Raw genomic sequence first — 20,900 nt, 5'->3', positions numbered from 1 at the left:
AAATTGAGACACTGGAACTGAAATTAGCAGAAAGGTTTAAGTCCAAAGAAGGTATTTATTCTCAGGAAATACTTAAGGTATCTACAAACGTTTTATTTTTGTCAACAGCTCAGCTTATTCAGTTAGTCTTCTAAGCCAACAAGTAACCCTTTAGCCTTAACAACCACAGCTTCATTATTATTACTTCTCAGATTTGTGCTTGGTCCTGTAAGTCTGTCTAAATTGTTCTACAATAATTTCTTGTCCACAACTTGTGTGGCCTCAGGTTTTAAAACAAACAGATTGTTACTGCCAATTCCTGACTGCTGTAGTGTTTGTAGTAATTGAATGCTAGTGGTTGGAGGTTTAGGAAAGATTTGAGAATAACTGGTTCCAAAAATATCCCTGTGTGTGTTTGTGTGTGTTCTCTTGCCTGTGTGAGTATGTTGGAGTAGGAAGATGATATGTTTTGATTAGGCGTTTGACTTTGTTCGGAGTGTTCTTTGGAAAACCTACAGGATTTCAGTGGGATTATAGTCTGTAATAACTGTGTTCTGATAAAACCGTGGAGGGTTAGCAGTTCAGGTGACAGATTATCTCCCATTCAGTGGACGCTGATTTGCGGACAGATATTTCTCCCTGTTTTGAACCAGCTCCCCAGGCACCCTCTGTTGAATCTCTACCACCAGGCAGACAGATGAGAATGAAAAATAAATTCCACATGTGATTTAGTTTAGGGTTGTGTGTGTGTGTGTGTGTGTGTGTGTGTGATTTCTGGTTGTGCTAGCTGTTTAAACTCAGTGGAAATTCATTAAAAAAGACTCATTGTCTGGTTGTCCTGATAGCATCAACTGGCCCTTTTTCTCTCCCGGTGCAGGGGACATCCATTACCTTGTAGGGCCTGACTGCTAGGATTGTTCCCAGAGTTCAGGACTGTTGAACCACAATGGGCTCTCCCAGGCTTTGTGGCCTTAATAAGCCCCCTGTTATTGTCTTTTCAAATATTGGTCTACCTATCAAGCCTGGCCGTGTGTCAGGAGAGGGGAGGCTTTCTTTAGAGCCACCCAGTGGATCACATGCTTTTTCTCAAGAGAGCAAACAAGCACTTTTTTGTTTAGGCTCAGTAATACTTGGCAAAGAAATACAGCTGTAATTATATATCCTAGTTCTTGTTCTTTTCTCCCCATCTGAGTTTTACTCCCCTCACCCTCAACTTTACATAAAAGCAGCTAGCATTGGATCTGAAATAAATGTCATGAATGAATAATAATTTCTTTCATTTACACAGTAATTAAACCTGTTGAATGCTGACTTAATGCTTTACTGCACTCTAATTTGACTGGAAGATTTGGCCTTTGTGAATTCACAGAAAAGGGAAAAAATAGAAATTAAATACCTACTGAGACTATTAAGGAGGACATTTTTCAGAAGGGTTCTTCCTCCTCCTGTTTCTCTTCATCTCATGTTTGCCCTCTGCTTCCTGGGATACTTAATACTTAAGAGCTGTTCTGCAAATCATTCTTCAGTTTTATGCCCAGCAGCGCCCACAGCCAGGCCCCTCTGGGTCAAGGCGACTGGCTGCCACCGCGCACAGAGGCCGAGGGCCTGCTCTGCTGCCTCAGAGGAATTGTTGCTGCGGGTCCTCCGGAGCATTTGAGTTCTTTCTGGCTAGTTTCTACATGCCTTTCCTTCTTAACCCATAGCATTCCAGTTGGTGAGTCCTTGCATCGGTCTTTATGATCATGCTGAACAGGGTCTATGACAGCCAAAGTATGCCTGAAAGCTGATAGATACATCCAACCCAGGAGTGTTTTGGGAATCTGTACCACTCTACTGAAAATTTCTGCCTGTGTACAGTCTGAGTCACTCAACTTGTCTTTCCCAGAGTGTCTCTAAGGTGGGTCCACTTCGTTGTGGAGGAAGGTATTTTACAACACCAGTCAGTTTTCATCATCTTTCACCCTGAGGACTGACTGGCCGTTTTAATAAAGACTTCATTCCCAGAGCTCCCTCCTCAGGAGTTTGTAAGTTCCCTCAGCGATAGTCTCTGACCCTGCGAGGGCCCTGCTGTTTATCTGTTGAGTAGAGATTGTCAGAGGTGCTGTGTCTCCAGAGGCAGTGCAGGCGGGAACACTGGACGTGAGGACCGCCAGCGCTGAGGGCTGTGCCGCAGGTGGCCTGTTCTCTGCTCCGAGCTCTCGGCGCAGGAGCTGGCCTCCAGGGCCGAGTGGCTGAGCCTCTGACCCTGAGAGAAAAGTCCCGTGGTGTTCTGTGCAGGTTGTGGCCTGTGTGGGTCGTGTGTGGTCAGGGCGCCCTTGCACGCTGCTGGGAGCTCTGACCGAGTTTATGGTTGACTGGCACACAGCCAGTCAGCAAATGCTAGTCCTTACCCGTGTCTGGAGACCAAGAGAACACAAGTGTTTCAGTGTTTTTGTTTTTATGTAAGTCAAGGAACCTTCCTCACACACTCCCCTCCTCACTACCCAGTGCCAGTGTTTATGGGACTTAATTTTCTTTTCTGTCCCTTCTTTCTCCTGCCCACTCTTCTTCCTTCCCTTCTCAAAAGTTACACCAGACTTGTTAAGGTCACATTTTTCTGTTATAGAAAATTCTAAAAACTTAAAAAAAAAAAAACTTGTATTCTAGTATATATTTTTAACTTACTTTTCAACTGTATTTGTTAAAATGCAGTTGGAAGCATAGATGTCATAAAGATAAAACCTGTTAGTCATTAACTATGTTAAATAGTTTATGATTGTGGATTTGTTTCAAACACACCTAGATTAATCCATATTCTCTCTCTCTCTCTCTCTCTCTATATATATATATATATATATATATGTATATATGTACACACACATATATAAAATACATAGTTATAAACATACACACAATTGTTTTCTATTTTGCCATTGAGTGCTACTTTGCTAGTTTCTATGATAAATGCTTTTAATGCTTTGTTATGTTTATTAGATCAGTTTCTTATACTGCTTAAGTGTAAGAATTTTTATAAGGTACCTGTGAAAAACTGCATATTTCCTAACCTACTGCTGACTACTGAATCTGGGTATTAGAATCTAAATCTTGAGTTTTCCAGTCTGGTTCCATGTGGAAATAACCTGAAACTGGAACTTTTAAACAGACTCTGTCGTAGCCCATTTAAATTAGCATGTTTGCAGGGTAGGCCTGTGACCTTTAAACTCCTCTGGTGACTGTAGGGGCTTCCCAGGTGGCTTAAGTGTCTAGATAGGGTAGAGATTTAACAATATAGGTGGTGCTTATTATCTGAAACTAGGAAATGAACTTTAGTTCATTTAATCCTTACAATAACCCATGAGGCACAGCTGGAATTATCCCTATTTTCAGATGAGAAATCAGAGTTTGGAGAGACATGAGGTGCTAGTATCAAGAATGAGTCACTTGTTCTTTTAAATCTTATAATGGAACAGTATACATAGTATTGCCATGAGCTTGAAGATGCACATATCTTTTTATTTGATGATCACAAACTGCATATGAAATGTTGGTTTAGACGTGGAATTAAATTGACCAACTTAGTATGCCCCAGAACCAAGTAGTTTGCTAAGTTCTTTTGTATATAGACACCTGCAAATAGTCATCAGAAGTCCATTTTGTAAAGCCAGTGGCAAAGAGAATGAGCTTGACGTTTGGGATTTGTTACTGACCGACAGACTTGGGTGGACTTTGAGTGACTTGGAGGTCAGATACAAGTTGATATTCTGCCATTTCTAGAGGTTTTTCTGTGAAACACTTTGGTGTGTATTTCATGATCCCTGGCTTCTCAGCTGTGAATTTCTTTTTGAATGCGTCCAACTCCACCTCTTGTCTTCAAGTGGCTTTGTTGCAGGTGCTGTGAACGCAGAGGAGTGACTTGGTTATTCTTTCTCTGTAGAAATGATGACAATGTGGAGCCAGTTTACCTCCAACTATAAGTATGACCACATTCATATTTTAAAAAACACGTCCTGTAATTCTAAGAGCTCTCTGAGGTGGGAGGAGGGGAACCTATGTCTAGCCTTCTAAATGGATGTTGCCCTTCAGTTAGAGCCCAGGACTTTTCCATAGTTTTCATGTATTTGAGCAAGTTCCTTAAAGGTGCTTAGTTCTGTGGATTTGAAATTATTAATGTGACTCTTATAATGGTTTAAATAACCATGCTTATGCCTCCATATGTGTATTCATTTTTTTAGTGAATATTTCTTGAGCTCCTACCATGTGTCAGGTGCAGTTCTAAATAGTGGGGTGATGATATCCAAACCAAGTAGGAAAAAAATCTGCTGTCATTGAGCTTAAATTCTAATGAATAATGCAAGAAAAATAGTTAAGTACATAAATCTTAAAGTGTTTTGGAAGGTAAAAAGGAAAGAGGAAAACCTTTCTGTCATAGTTGAATAGTGAATTTTTTAATAAGGCAGTCAGGTTGGACCTCACTGAGGGAACTTTAAGCCAAGATTTGCTGGAGGTAAGGGAGTAGTAAGCCATGCAGATATCTGAGAGAGGTCACTCCAGACAGAAATCACCTCCACTGTCCCTTCTCCTCAGTGTGTGAGGCTTAGCAAAGAGACCTGGGTTCTGTAACATACATCTTACATCAAATTTTGTCGTTAGCAACTACATGGATGAACTTGCAGGGTGTTATGCTAAGTGAGATATGTCAGAGAAAGACAAATACTGTTTGATAGCACCTGTTTGTATTTATTATATACAAAATCATACACAAGCAAATGCAAAACTCATGCCCAGATTGTTCCTACTATATCAGTTGCATTGAAACACAGTTATTTTTTAAGAATTAGCTTAATAATCAGAACTCTCTGTACATAGAGATATGATCAGTCTAATATAATGACAGAAGTGCAAACAATAAAATGAGTTGAGTATAGTTTGCAAAGGAGAGAAATGGCTGGAGTTAGTCAGAAGAGGTAAACAGTGGTGGGATAAAAATGATTTTTGTATCCTGTGTCACCCACTAGGCCCTCAGATTGTGCTGTAATCATACTGTTCTCTGTTCTGGTTTTTAAATGTAAAGAGCTAAGTGAAGTTATTACAGATAAAAATGTCAGTTGTGTCCAGTTGCACAAATTATTAATAAATTTAGCCACAAAATTCAAAGAACAGCAGTAGAAGGTCTAATCCTAATGCACAGTAGAAAATACCTTTCTGGGCTCTCATCTCAGAGATGAGGCGTTTGCCTTCTTCAACCAAAGGGTGGTGTGGGAATTGTTTGGAATGAAGAGTCAGGTTCAGTTCAGTTCAGAAGAGGCATGGGAAAGGTGTAATTCAACATTGTGTTCTCCCATCATATTCTTATTCCAATGGAGAGATATATCTTTTCTATCTTTTGCTCAAATTATTGAACACAAATTGGAGCAAGGATAATAAAACCAGATGACTAGGAGAGTCCCATCTGCCCACTCACCAACCTTTCTCTCTTCAGTTTCGTTTCTACCCATATTGGCAGATGGCACCAGTTCTTGGCCAGTGTCTCTGGTTATCTGATTATAAGGGGTTGTTCTTTTGCCCGCCTCCTTTAATACAACAGCAGAAAAATTGGTTATGATTCACTCTATGCCCATTGGCCAAGGCTCCGATTCCTGAGAACTAGATAGAAGCTTGGAATTCAACCAAGCCTTCTGTAATGCATTAGGGTGATCTGCCTGACAGCAGAAAGCTGGGTTGATTTAAACTTGAGCTTTTATATACTGGAAGGTTTGTTCAGTGCTGGCTAGAAAAAGCTAATAGTAACAAATCTCAAAAACCTTAAAAAAAAAAAAGCAGAGGCTTTCTTGAGTTTTGTTCTGAGAATACTGGTTACTTCTAATGGTGAGTGGTGTAGCGCTATATGATGCAAATTGCTGGACTCATTAGTTCCAATTCTGCATTTGACCTCTCTGTAAAGGAAAATGAGCTTCTAACTAAACATGGGAGAATGAGATTTGACAGATGACGTAGAAGATGAAAGGTGAAAGAATAGGTTGTAAGGGAATATCTGTCTACCTGCAGATAATGAACTCAGGGCTCTTGAGGCCAACGGATTATAGACTCACCGTCATCTTTGAGGCAGTGTGTTTTGACTTTAATAAAAACAGTGTAAGTAAATTCTGTAAGCTTTTCTTTGGGTCCTGGACAGTATTTCAGAACAAGTGATGGTTGACTAAGCACTGAGAAAAGAGTACAGTCCTTACAGAAAGCCAGATATCCTCCTCAGTTCTTTCTTTAGCAAGACTGTGGGACAGTAACTCAGGGCATGTTGTAGACACAGTTCATTGGAACTTTAGCAAGATTTTTGCCTTGTCTTCCTTGATTCTTCTGTGAACAATTAGAAAAATACAGGTTCGGTGGCATGATTATCAAGATTTGTAATTTCATTTTTATTTCACCAGTTAAGAACATTTGTTTCACTCTGGATAGAACTGTCTAAGATCATTGCATAAATGTCTATCCTTGTCTCTATCTTATTTAAATTTTGTCTTTGCATTAAAGCTATAGTTATAAATGTTTCAAAAGTAGGAGGAATCATAAATATGCTGGGTGGGAAAAACAGGACATACCTGGATTTTGACTCTCTGGGTAGTGACCAGATTAAGGTGTAAAGATAAGGGTTAGATAAACTGACGTTCAAAACCTAGCCGTGAAAAAAGAAGATAGAGAGGGGAGACACAATTTTCAGCTGACACATTTAGTGAGTCAGCTAATGTGTCTTTGGCAATAAAACTACTGGTGTTTTTGAGTACCTTAATAGAAATGTAGAATGAAGTAGTGGATGTGTGACTGTTCTGTGTATTGGGGAGGAGAGGATAGATAGGAACATTTGAAGTAAGTTTTCCCCAGCATCACAGATAGAATTAATGTTCACATTCCGGACATTTCAGCGTATTTGTAAATCACTACTAATCTTTAAATTGAAAAGATCCAAATAGCTGTGAAAATTCATTGGATTTAAAAGCTACTTTGGGAAGGGGAAAGTAAAACTGTACTTACAGAGGGATTTTCAGAGAGTGGTTTTAAAGACATTTAACTTGTCTTTAAAAATTTAACTTAAAAAATTTTAAGTAGTTACAGGAACAAGTCCTTGTAGGGTGTGTGAAAAACTTGGTAGTCACATGAAAGTTTGAGGAAACTTAACAGAAAGCAACTTTCAAGGTGTAAGGTATGAAGTTTGCATATATTATCATGTGATGAGTTTAAAAATTTAGTCCCATATGTATGTTTTGCTTACCGTGTGTATGTGATATACCATAAGCCATCAGAGATTCAAAACTTATAAATGGCGTGCTTCCTGTTTAGTAAAAAATAATTAGTTAAGGAGGAACTGGAAAAAGTTTCAAGGTTAACGGGATATGAAATTGATCAGCAAGGCAGATAAGAAAGAGCTTCGGAGTTTCTCATGCTTTGATGGTAGAAATAGCAAAGATGAACTAGGATGAGAATCATGAGTATGAGGTTTTGGCAGGCTTAGAAGCACAGCCTTTTAAAATTGATTTTTGGAAACTGCTCTTTATTACCCACTTAAAACTTCATATTTAGATTTGTGGCACAGGTTCCTTCTAGTTGTACAATTCACCTGGTACTTAGAGATTGTCATTCTAATTCATTACTTTTATCCTGGAAAACTGGGACTTGATGATTTGGTTACCTTGTAACGTGTTTGGATTTAATTTAGTTCACTAAGATTTTTATATTGATAGCAGCCTTTCCCCAGGTCTGTAATACTCTGGAGGTAAAGAACATACTTGATCTCAGCATTTCTTTAGGGCCTGGCCCTTTGCCTCACACATAGTAGGCACCTAATAAATACTTATGAGAAAGTATTGAGATAAGTATCAAGGTTGAAATCCTCATCATACACCATAGAAAATCAAGTCTCTGGTTGTTTGTGTGTCTTAGTATTTCAGAGCAGAAAGGAGCCTTAGAAGGGAACACATACAACTTCTCTATTTCACAAATGGGAGAGGAGAATTCGTGAAATTTAACAGGAGAGCTGCTGTCTGCATGTTGCAACTGGCATGTTGTCTCAGGATTTATTGCTTTTTCTCTTGGGATTCAGGATGATTTGGAGAAAGTTGATTGTAGAAGGGAAAGTTGAATCAGTATCTTCAGGTCTGTGCCCATTATTTCCTACCCTAGCACGCCTTCAGGATCCAGAGTGCATTCCTCTTTCGTAGTTCCATCTCCTGTTGAACAGGCGAGTTCAAACCCACGGTTTTGCTTTTATCTTTAAGTACTGTTTAACATTCAGGCACCACACTGTGCAGTGCAGACACCAGTTAAAGGAAGAGTTTTGTAACCAGCCTGTTTGCTGGATATGCCTTGGTGGTGGTGGAGGTGGCGTGCAGTGACTGAGTCGTGTCTCACTCTTTGTGACCTTGTAGACTGCAGACACCAGGCTTCCTGGTCCTTCACTCTCTCCCGGAGGAGTTTGCTCAATCTCATGTCCATTGAGTTGGTGATGCTTTGGTGATGACATGTTAATGTGATCCTGGCCAGCTGCTGGTTGTTTGACTGCATCTTTTCATTGAGCTACTTCATGTGATGCTGTTTCATATTTATGTTTGGCATCTTGTTTTGTTCACTCAACTAATTAAAAAATTATAATCACACATGAAAATTAAGTTTTGTTATATAGCTCTTAATTAAAGCATAGAGTTGAAATGAGTATCAAGCGGATTTTTTTAAATTGCAGAGAATTTCATTAAATGTGTAAGTTAGGGTGCTTTCAAGTATCAGGGTTAGAAAACCTAACTCAAACTTGCTTAACCAGTAAGGAAACTTATGGGGTCACCTCACCAAAGTCCAGAAGTGGGGAGGGCCTCAGGTAGATTAGTTCAGTGACTTAGTGTATATCTGTCCTCAGAGACCTCATTTCTGTCTGTCTCATCTGTTGGCATTCACAGTATCAGTGGCATCCCTAAGCTATCTGTGCATAGTTATTAGTGGCAGTCAGGGCCTCACACTTTGCTCACTTAGCTAATTGTGGTAATGTGGGGGTGTGCGCCAGGGAGATTGAGAGAGATTGAAGGGAAAAATGAATTCTCTCCCAGACAGAGTCAAAGATCTTCCCGCTGTCTCTGGACAAATTTGGGGCATGAGCATAAAAGCTGTCCCTTTGGGTTGGCATGTCTGGATTGACTTAGGCCTGAGTTCCAGAACAATTGCTGGCAGAGAGGATGAAAGGACTTTGATGGGCTTAACTAGGCCTGGAGCTGGAGTTATGTCCTCAAGGGCAAAGCCCCCACACAGCAGGGGAAGCGTGGAATGAAGGTTGGGGAGTCAGCCTCAGTTTGGCTTTGAGTGGCTCTCAAACCAATGATCACAGTTGGCTAAATCTTTTATCCACAACAGTACTGGTTCCCTCTGTAAAAAAAGTGTTACTCCAGACTGTCAAGATGAGAAGGGTACAGCCAAATGCATCAGTTATAGATTGTTGTCCTCTAACCATTGCTTATGTTTTAACTTTGGTAAGTCAAGGAGTAATAACGGAGTGAATGATCGGAAGATACTCCCCTCAAGGGAACTTGGAAATTGGTAGAAAAGCAGAAAAGAAACAATTACTAAATAAGGCTCCTTGTCAAATGTGCAGTTCAGGGATGCTGACTTGTAGGAATTCAAATTGGGTTTTTAGAGAGAACACAGCCTCTCTGGTATCCCCTAGCATCACTGGAGTGGCTGCTTTTCTTTCTTGCCCTGGGGTAAGTGAAGCATTTTGATAATAATTTAGTGCAACATGGTTTATAATTTATAAAAGGTCACTTCAGTTTAAAAACTTTGATCAACACTCTGAGCTCCCTAAGGTCCAGCCCTGATCCTTAAAGGAGCTTCGGGGAGGGTAAGGAAAGCTCATCCGTTCTCCTTGGTTCTTGTTGCTCATGGTTTGGCCATGTGCTCTCTGTGCCTCTTTGCCTAGCCTCTTAAAATTGAAGAAATAGAGGACTTTCTGCTTGTAGCTGGGTGAGACAATGCCAGGTCTGTCAAGATCAAGGAAAGTAAGAATAACAGGAAATTTAAAGTTCAGTTCAGCAGATACCTTTACACCTTGGTCATCACAGACAAAGGGAAAGCAGAGAAGCTGAAGCAGTCCTGGTCCCCAGGTTGGGCAGTGAAGGAGTGGAAATGAACCAGGCATGCTGATTTGAACTGTATTATGGTTTAACAAAAATTCTTTTTAAAAAGGTGTGTGTGTGTGTGTGTGTGTGTTTGAGGGAGAAGGACAGTGCTGGGTACAAACAAGGGTGGTGGTGCTATCGTTTAGTTACTAAGTCATGTCCAATTCTTTGTGTCCTCATGGACTATAGCCCATCAGGCTTCACTGTCCGTGGGATTTCCCAGGCAAGAGTACTGGAGTGGGTTGCCATTTCCTTCTCCAGGGGAACTTCCCAACCCAGGGATTGAACCTGCATCTCCTGCATTGTAGATGGATTCTTTACCACTGAACCATCTGTGTGTAGTTGACTGTAATTGGAGGCAAGGTGATATAACTGTCTAGGGGGACAAGTCTATGTTGGATGCATGACCGACGTTATGACACGGCAGATTAGCGCACTGTCTTAAAGTGCAAATAGAACTGTGACAGGTCAAAATGAGAGTGCTTCAAAAACAGACAGTAGTTTGTATAAAGCCTGTGGAGTCCTAAAATGTGTAGTGTGAACGTGCAGTGGCAGTTTGGAAGATAGAGATGCTTGCTCCTTGGAAGGAAAGTTATGGCCAACCTAGACAGCATATTAAAAAGCAGAGACGTTACTTTGTTAACAAAGGTCCATCTAGTCAAAGCTATGGTTTTTCCAGTAGTCATGTATGGATGTGAGAGTTGGACTATAAAGAAAGCTGAGTGCCGAAGAATTGATGCCTTTGAACTGTGGTGCTGGAGAAGACTCTTTGAGAGTCCCTTGGACTGCGAGGAGATCCAACCAGTCCATCCTAAAGGAGATCAGTCCTGGGTGTTCATTGGAAGGGCTGATGTTGAAGCTGAAACTCCAATATTTGGCCACCTGATGTGAAGAACTGACTCATTTGAAAAGACCCTGATGCTGGGAAAGATTGAGGGCAGGAGGAGAAGGGGATGACAGAGGATGAGATGGTTGGATGGCATCACTGACATGAGTTTGGGTGGGCTCTGGGAGTTGGTGATGGACTGGGAGGCCTGGAGTGCTGTGGTTCGTGGGGTCGCAAAGAGTTGGACACGACTGAGTGACTGAACTAGACAGGACACAGGAAGATGAAGGATCCAGGTGTGTCTGTTGGGGTCACAGCATGTCAAACCCAGAATAAAATATACACAGATTGTGGTAGGCAATAGTGAGCCATTACAAAAACAAAAAAGGAATTTGGGACTTTGTTTAAACAGCACATGGAAAGAACAGTCTATATTTATTTTACTTTATTTCTTGTAAACTGGACGGTGAATACTGTTTGAGTTCATGGGAAAGACTCACACTCTCAAGAGAGGGGCCGTTGGGAAACGTACTGGAGATGGAATCCAACCTGAGTTGTAAAGATTGAGCTGACCTGATGAAGGAGAACAGAGGGGAGCTTGCAGCTGTGTACCACATACAAGACCACGTAGGCTGATGGAGCCTGAAGTGCTGCAATGCCCAGACATGATCTGTGACACCCAATAAAGTGTTAAATTTTACCCAATATAATTTTAGTATATTTTATGAGCATATTCCAGAGTTCTAAGAAAACGGGTTTTGTATCTTTAACACATGGGATAACGCTAAATGAGAACATTTTATTAACATTGTGTGTCAGTCCTTTGAAATTCTGACACTGGGCTATGTGTGTGTCATTTAGAACATTTCTGACTTCATAAGCCCAGAGTTTAAAGTTAGAGAAAGGCGTGCATGCGGTACTGCTTAGTGCCGTGGCCCAGGAAGTGCCGCCCGCCGTTTCCAAGAGTCGTTAGATGCCGGGCTCCCCGTCCCCTAAGCTCTGATCATTGCAGAGATTTTATTCCTCAGCTCTTTAGAAGTTCTACTCCAAATCTAATGTTAGTTTAACTGCCAAATGACGGAATCCAGAGCACATGGTAAGTATTACTTGAAATCAACAACTGGAAAAAGTTTCACAGAGGCTCACATGATGCTGTATGTACATTTTTTTTTTCTTCCACAGTGACACTTAAAATTCATCCCACATTGCCTGTAGGAGAGAGGAGGAGGGGGAGAAGCCCTGTTGTTTGATAGCTTTGTATGTTCCTCCGAAGAAAGAGAGTGCTTGAAAAAAAGAAAGGCAGGCTTTCAGATGTTGTCTGAACAAAGATATGGAAATGTGAGACGAGGGCAGCATCTGGAGGTTTTCAAACACTGGAACACAGGCTGCACGCTTCTTTTGCTGTTGGAGGAGTGAAAAGCTGTTTCCTGTCATTTCCCATCTTGTCACTTCCAGGACCAACATCTTGCTACTTCTTGCACCAGCTGCTGTTGTTGTTGTGTTTTTTCCCCTCTTCCCTCCACAGACAGATGGTACAAGAGCTTTGATAATTCTCCCCCCAGTTCTAAAGGAGGTTGCTTGTGTGGTACCTCTACAGAATGATCCTATGCCCCCGTCACTCACTTTACGCCCCCATCACTCACTTTATCCTGTTAGCAGAGTCTGGAGGAAGCAGAGGGGATCGTGGAGGCTTTTAACAGCATGCTCTCTCATGTCTTGTGGAGATGCCTTACAGAAACCTCACCTCTGCCAGGGCAGCCCTTTTGTTTCCGAGGTTTCACTCCAAAAAGGGGAAGAGGTGAAGAGAGTCAGCTTTGCTCCCTTTGCCTCCACAAGAACCAGGGATTTGTGATCATGCTTTCTGTGTACTCTGAACCCAGAATAGGAGTTCTGACATCCTTGTTTCGCTCCTGAGACTTTAGCTGAGTACAGTCAGCAGAGGTGATGCACAGATGACCCTTGAACAACACAGTTTGGAATTGTGCGGGTCTACCGATACGCAGATATTGTCTAATAAGTAGGTACCACAGTACTGCGTGATCTGTGGTTGGCTAAATCCACGGATGCAGAACCACTGATAAGGATGGCAGATTGTAAATTTACTCCTGGATTTTTGACTTTCTGCTTAGGGGTGGGGAAAGTGGGGATTGTGTTGATGCCCCAAATTCCTACATTGTTCAAGGGTCTACTCTACTATCTTTTGAGAGGGCTAGATATTTATCTTCAATTGCTCTCTTTACACCTATTACTTTAAATATTTTTCTTGGGTTCCTCAGTGAGGAACAGAACTTAGAAATGCAGGATGCCTGAATAGATACACTGAGGAGATAATCGTTGGAAACAACTTTGATTTTGTTTAATTTTATTGTATTTATCATTACAAGGTAAATATAACAACTTCAAGTAGGTAGCTTCTCCCTTCTTTTCCTCAGAATGATAGCTGTTTTTCCAAGAAGTAACATACTCTTTGTAGAAAACTTACAAATCTGTTACAGAAGAAGTAAAATTGTAATTCTACAGTGATCACTCTTTCATTTGGTATATTTCCTTGTAGATTTTCCTTCAGGGTCAATGTGTATGTGTATTCCTCTTGTACACCAGAACAAAGTGCTTTGGTCATTTGTTAGGATGGATTTGGTGGTAGTGATAGTGGTGATGTAATGATGATAGCTAATTTCATTCAACATTTATTATGTAGCACTCACTGTAGTACATGTTTTACATGCATTGCACATTTCAATTCTCATATCAGTCTAGAAGTGAAATTGAAAGTGAAAGTCTGTCGGTCGTGTCCGACTCTGTGAACCCGTGGACTGTACCCTCTAGGCTCCTCTGTCCGTGGAATTCTGCAGGCCAGAATACTGGAGTGGATAGCCATTCCCTTCTCTAGGGGATCTTCCCAAACCTGGGTCTCCTACATTGCAGGCAGATTCTTTACCACTAGTACCACTTGGGGAGCCCATTAATCCAAAAAGCAAGAATAAATTATCTATATTTTAGACATGAGTAAAGTGGAGGCTGAAAAACACAGTGTAGTTTGCCCAAGGTCACAAAGTGCGTGTAAGGTGAAGTTAGGACTTGAATCTGGACCGTTTGTCTCTGAAACTCATGCTGTTTACTACTCGTCCACCTTTAAAAAGTCTATTCTAGACACCTGAAACATGTTGCCTAAGGTGTTTTGGTGGGGGAGCGGGGCGCGGGGTGCTGTGCCGGTTTCCTCTAGTTGCAGCGAATGAGGGTTACTCTCTAGCTGTGATGTGCAGGCTTCTCATTGTGGCGGCTTCTCTCATTGTGGAACACGGGCTTTAGAGCTTGTGGACTCAGTAGTTGTGGCTCCTGGGATCTGGAGCACAGGCTTGATAGTAGTTGTGGCTCACCGGCTTAGTAGCTTCGAGGCATGATGGATCTTTCCAGATTAGGGATTGAGCTTGTGTCTCCTGCATTGGCAGGCGGATTCCTCACCACTGAGCCACCAAGGAAGCCCTCTAAGATTTTTTGTTTTTTTTAATCAATTCACATTTTCCACATTCATAAGATTGCTTATTGTGGTCTTGCTACCCTCAGATATCACCAGATGTGCTTTACCTTTATAGATGTTTGAAGTGAATGATCACTCACTTTTTTCCATATCCCTTCTTCTCTTACTGGAAAGATTGGACATTGGATCAATGTGTTATTGATCGTTTGTATTTCATCTGTAAATTGTTCTGTCCTACTGCTTTTACTGACTAGTTAAATATTTTGTAAAACTTACCATACATCAAATATGTTAATCCTTCATCTCATTTGTTTAAAATGTTTCCTTCTGCTACTTGCTTTCTTATTTTTGAACAAACTACTTATATGACTGTTTTAAGTGTGTACATGTCCATATATTTTTTTTTCTGTATACTCCTCCCACATATCATCAATCTTAGCTGCTATTTTCCTTTATTTTATGGTTTTATTACTTGTTGCCAACTCTTCAGTTCGTATCTGGAATTTATTTTAATGTGTGACCTGAGGTGAGACCCTAGTTTTGTTATGTTATTGATAGGTAATCCTTTTTTGTTTGTTTTTCGAATCCATTTAAAAATTACTTTGTATTATATATTTCACTCTTCTGTGGTGTACTTTATTATATATTTATTTCTTTTACCTGTTACCATTTGTTTTAGGCTGTTTTTTCTTACTAGTCTAGTATAAAGGATACAACTCAGGAACAGCCAAGTGGAAAAGATGCACGGAACAGGTACGGGGGCAGGGGTGCACAAGTCGGGAACAGTGAAGTAAAGATGCAGAGCTTCCATACTCTCTCCAGGTAGGCCAGTCTACCAGCACCTGTGTGTTCACCGACCCCGAACTTCTTGAGCCCTGTCGTTTGAGGGTATTTTATGGAAGGTTTAGTCCATGCGTATGATGGGTTAAATCACTGACAGTTGGTGTGAAGATCTCCAGCTATTCTCCTCTTCCCCAAACTGGAGGTGAGGATGGGTGTGGCTGGAAGTCCCAACCCTGTACTCTTGCCTTGTCTTTCTGACAGCCAGCTCCCATCCTCCTGAAGCTGGTCGGGCATCTGCAGAAGTTGTCTCAGAACCAAACCCAAGTAACACTTGTGTCACTCAGGAATTCCAAGGCATTTAGATGCTTTATGTCAGGAAACTATGACAAAAACCAAATATGTGTTTTATTACAGTATTGTAGCAAGTTCTGAATTTGTGGCAAATGAATAATTTGCTTACAGCGCTGACATTAGACATAATGTTGGTTGACGCACAAGAGGGCTATATTCTTCTCTCTGAATTGCAGCAAATAACCTATTAGTAACCTTAATAGTAACCTAGGTGATCCCAAAACTTTGATTTTATTTAAAGAAGGAACTGCTTCTTGCCTTTCCCTCTGTGGTTTTACGCATGTATTAGTACGGGCAGCAACCAGTAATAAGGATCTTCTATAATCAAAATGATGCCCCTTTATTTTTGAGTCTTCTTTTACAATACTGAAAGTGTTTTCAGATGTACTTTTTTATTCAATCTTCGTGATAACCCTATGATGTAACTTGGTCCAAGGTGTTGCATCTGCTTTACATATGAAGAAAATGAGACTTGTACTAAAGTCTTTGCCCTCAGCCACAGGATTTGTAAATGGTGGAACTGACCTCTAGCTTAGCTCTCATGAGACCTGAGTTGGTATTCTGAGTGGATTAGTTCCAAGCCTTTCTGTTTTTTTGAGAGATTTGCATATTCTACCTTGCTCACCTTTAAAATATTGAAAAATTGTAGTTTAGGTGCCTACCTAAAATGACCTGTCAAAATATTTTTTCTCAACTGTAAAGTACTATTCAAATGTATGGCTTTGTCTTTATTATTCCCTGGGGACTAACAGATACCTGTTTTCCCTGTTCAGTGGTATATGATGGTAAGTAACAAAGATGTATTACTTGCAAGCTTTATTTTTCAAAGTATATTTCATCTGTCATGAAGGATATTTTTAACTAAAAGAAGAAGCAATCTTCATTGGTCTTAGGTCAGTTGAAAGTAAATAATACTTGAGACAGAGTTGTCAAATTTGTCTTCTGCCCTCATACTGCTAATCATGGTTTTTTTCTCCTAATCTTATGGAATAGGATAAAAAGCTTGCATCTCAGTTTATAGTTAGTATTTTGGAAGTTTCATAATCAGTTGTATTCAGAATAGTACCATGTATTTTGGTAGTCATTAAGGCTGTCTGCAGATATTTCAGCTCTTCTGTCTCTGTCTTCCTCTCTGGTCACATGGCCTTCTCTGGCCACTTTAACTTTGGGAAGCCATATGACTTGTTTTGCTAATGAAATGTGAGCATGACTTCTGGATATGTGCTCTACTGGTTGTGTATTCTCTTTTCCTCTGTGTGTGTATGTTCAGTCACTCAGACATGCCCAGCTCCTTGCAACCCCTTGGACTGTAGTCCACAAGGCTTCTATACCCATGGTATTTTTCAGGCAAGAATACTGGAGTGGGTTGCTATTTCCTCCTCCAGGGAATCTTCCTGACCCAGGGATCAAACTTTCATCTCTTATATCTCCTCCGTTGCAGGCAGATTCTTTATTCTGAGCCATTATGAAGCCCCTTTCTTCTCTGTAAGGGTTAGTTAATATTCATGATGTCAGTCACACCATCAGCTTGGATTCCTGAATGACTGTGAATAGGAGAACCTCTACTGACTTGTTGATAGGTAGTGTGAGTGAGAAGCAAACCTTTGTCATTTTCAGCCACTGAGATTTCGTATCATCTAACCTGTTCTGAGGTGGGATCAGAGTCTGTTTATTATATGCATCACTGAAATCTTTTTTGATTCTGTCTAAAGATCTTAAATTATAGCCAAACTGTATACCCTACAAACATGATATATTCTTTCAGTGGTGCTCAGGAAACAAAATTGGAAATTGGGAGGAAAAGTTTATAAGGAAAAGCTCAGTTCTAGGGATCAAAGCCATTGTCAGACAGCCATGGAAGAGATTTGCTTTAGTTACTTGAGTAATTTTTCACACATACTTAATTTTATTTTTATATATTAAGGTCTGCCGGATTACTAAGTAAATCTTACTGGAGGTATCTCTTTAAAATATTAATAGATGTTGACCTGAAATTAGGAAAAGGCAAGATTTCTTCCAAAGGCCCTATTTTCAACCACGACTAAGTAATGCTTGGCAGGGGAGTGAAGGGGGCACTGAGGATGGAAAAGGTCATTCAGCCATTTTGGCTGATGAAATAACGTACAGTTCTGGAATTGGCATCCACCTCTGATGTGCTTGCAGAAGTGAATCTGGACAGAGCAAAGCTGGTGTCAACCATGTCTCTTCTCCTCCTTGTACTTTCCTCCTTCCTTGTTCTGCTTCCTCATTTCTACCCTCATTTCCTTGCTTACCTCTCTCCTCTACTTTAGCTCATCAAGGTCTTTGTTACAAAAAATGATTTGTAAGTTACTGATTTGGAACTTGGAAACCATTTTCCTGTGAAATAGAAAATAGATGGTAGAAATATTATGTTCCAAATGAGAAAGCTTGACTTATCCAGTTACACCATGAAGTTACACTAAATATCCATTAACAGAGGAATAAATGAAAAAGATGTGGTACATATATACAATGGAATATTACTAAGTCATCAAAAGGAGTGAAAGTATGCCATTTGTAGAGATGTGGGTGGGCCTAGAGACTGTCATACAGATTGAAACAAGCCAGCAAGAGAAATACAGATATTGTATAATATTGCTTATATGTGGAATCTAGAAAAATAATACAGATGAACTTATTTGTAAAGCAAAAATGGAGACACAGACATAGAGAACAAATGTATGGATACCAAGGGGCAGAGGCAGGCGGGGTGAATTGAGAGACTGGGATTGATATATATATATACACACGACAGATACGATGTGTAAACTAGATATCTGGTGGAGCAGACGGTCTAGCACAGGGAACTCTGTTCAGTGCACTGGGGTGACCTAAGCGGGCAGGAACTCCAAAAAGGAGGGGATGTATGTACATACAGCTGATTCACTTTGCCGTACAGCAGAATCTAACACAACTTTGTAAAGCAGCTCTCTGCAATAAAAATTAATTTAAAAAATACGAGGATGTGTAGACGGGAGGTAGGTGGCCATGAGTCTTTGGTACTGGTGGCCTGAACAAGCAGTATTTGTCTACCATCTTTCCATCCTTGAGAGTAGTTTTTTGTGTATTCTTGATTCTTAGCCATCTACGGATTTTGAGCTCCATGGTGGCCATGCACCCTCTCAACCCTGGCTGAAAGATGGAGTCGCTTCCATGCCTGCCTGTGGTCTGGATACAGGAGGAAGAACCCCCTCTTGCTTCCTCAGTCTGGTGATGTCACCATGTCTCATGGGGAAGGGCTGTGAAGCAGAAGAGTCACTGAGTCTTCTGCCATGAGGCAGAAGGGGCCCAGGCTTGCTTTCTTAGGACTGCCATTCAGGGAAGGGAGCCCCTCACAGGCTACCTTCTCCTTTTGCCTTCATCTTCATTCTTACTGCTCCCCTGCTTTCTGCAAAGTATTGGTGGTTCTGGGTTCTGACACCGGCTGAGGTACCAATTGAGTTTTCTTGTGAGGGAAAAAGGCAGATAGAATTAACGAGTGGACACCATTTAATAACCTTGAACTGTTAGGGCAGGGAGGCATACAGGTTTGAAGGGCCAGAAAAGCAGAACTGGCTGAAGAGAGAGTCATCTCCACTCTCCACCTTCTTGCCCCTGGGCCCTGGCATTTAGGGCAATTCTCTTCTGCCTCTGTGGTTCATATTTTTAGTTCTCTGCAAAGAGACCTTCTTTATGAATATGTCAGTTTATTATTTAACTCACAAATGATTTTTAACATCCATTTTCCAGGGCAAGTCATGTAAAAATACAGGACTTTATGGTGTTGAGAGGTCAGAAATGAAGAGTTTTCCATACTTGGTTTTGTCTTCACATCCCTTCATTGTCTCACTTGCTTTTATTTGTCCTCAGCCTCCCCTTTTCCACTTCTTCCTCGATCCATTCCCTTAGCTTGTTACCCACACTCCTTCCTTTGTGCGTCAATCCCTGTGTTCAGGAGGGAGGGGCTGTGTCCAGGGGCACAGTGAAGATAGTCATGTCAGCATCCTTTACAGGTAATTGTACATTAATGGTGTTAGAAGACTTCACTTTACCGTTGCAATCAGGAAGATCAGATTAAGCTTAATATCTGAAAGCACTGACACTGAGACAAAATTTTTTGCCCATGTACTTCAGCTGAAAGAAAACTCTGTGATATGATCACTGTGTGATGATGGTTTTTCAGATCAGATAACTGAGTTGTATTTATAATTTAAGGTATTTCTGCTATGGGGATAAAAAAAATCAAACAGGTGATAGTTTAGCAAAAGGATTTTCTAGAGCTTGGGTTATAGAGAATTAAGTGCTGGTGAATAGGATTGTGTGTATATGTGTGTGTTTTGCGGGCATGGAGAAATTAGGAGAGAGAATATTTTATACAGGAAATTTCCACATGGTTGCTTTCTGTAGACATTAGCACATTTCAGGGGAAACACCCTTTACTGGAACAATTTACTTCTCTAAAGTTTGGTGCAGCAAGGGGTAGAAATGTAGAGATGCAGCTGAAAACTGAAATATTATTTGTACCACAGGCTTGCAACTGTACCTACCTGTGTTGCAGTGAACAATGATTTGATTATTAATCTTTCTGTGACTTGATTTATTAATCTTTCTGTTACTGAAAACTTGTTTCCTTTCCTAAAGCTGGTGGCAACAATTTAGTGACTGTCTAAACCTCGAGGACTAACTTGGGTTGGAAAAATAAATCCGGTCTCCTGAAATTCATATCCTGTAAAACTGAGTGCAGCCAGCAGAGATGAGAAGGATCTCTAATGTGGGAACTGGGAATTCTGCTGAAGCGAGTATCACTTCCAGCTCTCCTAAATTCCCCCATGTAGAGGAAGAACTATTGGATTGAGTAGTTCTTTTAGTAACCTCGCTGTGTGTTCCTCTTTTCCACATTTGACTGACTTGATGAAATTCAGTGTTGACCCATGGAAGGCAGAATGGGAGATGGACATAGTTAGGATGAACTGTGGAGGGAGCTTTCAGTTTCTCCTCTTGCTCTTGTCGTTTAAGTCCTGTCTGACTCTGTGACCTCATGGACTGCAGCACACCGAAATTCCCTGTCCTTCACCATCTCCTGGAGTTTGTTCAAACTCATGTCCATTGAGTCAGTGATGCCATCCAACCATCTCTGCCTCTCTCACCCCCTTGTCCTCCTGCCCTCAGTCTTTCCCAGCATCAGGGTCTTTTCCAGTGAATCGGCTCTTTGCATTCAGGTTGCCAAAGTATGGGAGCTTCCAGAGAATATTCAGGGTTGATTTCCTTTAGGATTGATTGATTTGATCTCCTTGCTATTCAAGGGACGCTCAAGAGTCTTCTCCAGCACCACAGTTCGAAAACATCAATTCTTTAGCAA

General features: G+C 40.8%; 1 protein-coding gene and 1 pseudogene across 1 annotated transcript in view; both read left to right on the top strand.

Moving 5' to 3' along the window:
* AUTS2 (activator of transcription and developmental regulator AUTS2) overlaps nt 1-20,900 on the top strand; it is a 1,187,145-nt gene that overhangs the window by 384,047 nt on the left and 782,198 nt on the right. The gene's annotated exons all lie outside the window — the stretch shown is intronic.
* Nucleotides 9,387-10,114, top strand: LOC133063932 (large ribosomal subunit protein eL38-like; annotated as a pseudogene).

This window comes from Dama dama, chromosome 10, assembly GCF_033118175.1.
Source record: "Dama dama isolate Ldn47 chromosome 10, ASM3311817v1, whole genome shotgun sequence".
Classification (NCBI taxonomy): domain Eukaryota; kingdom Metazoa; phylum Chordata; class Mammalia; order Artiodactyla; family Cervidae; genus Dama; species Dama dama.
This window is presented reverse-complemented; position numbering and strand designations above follow the sequence as displayed.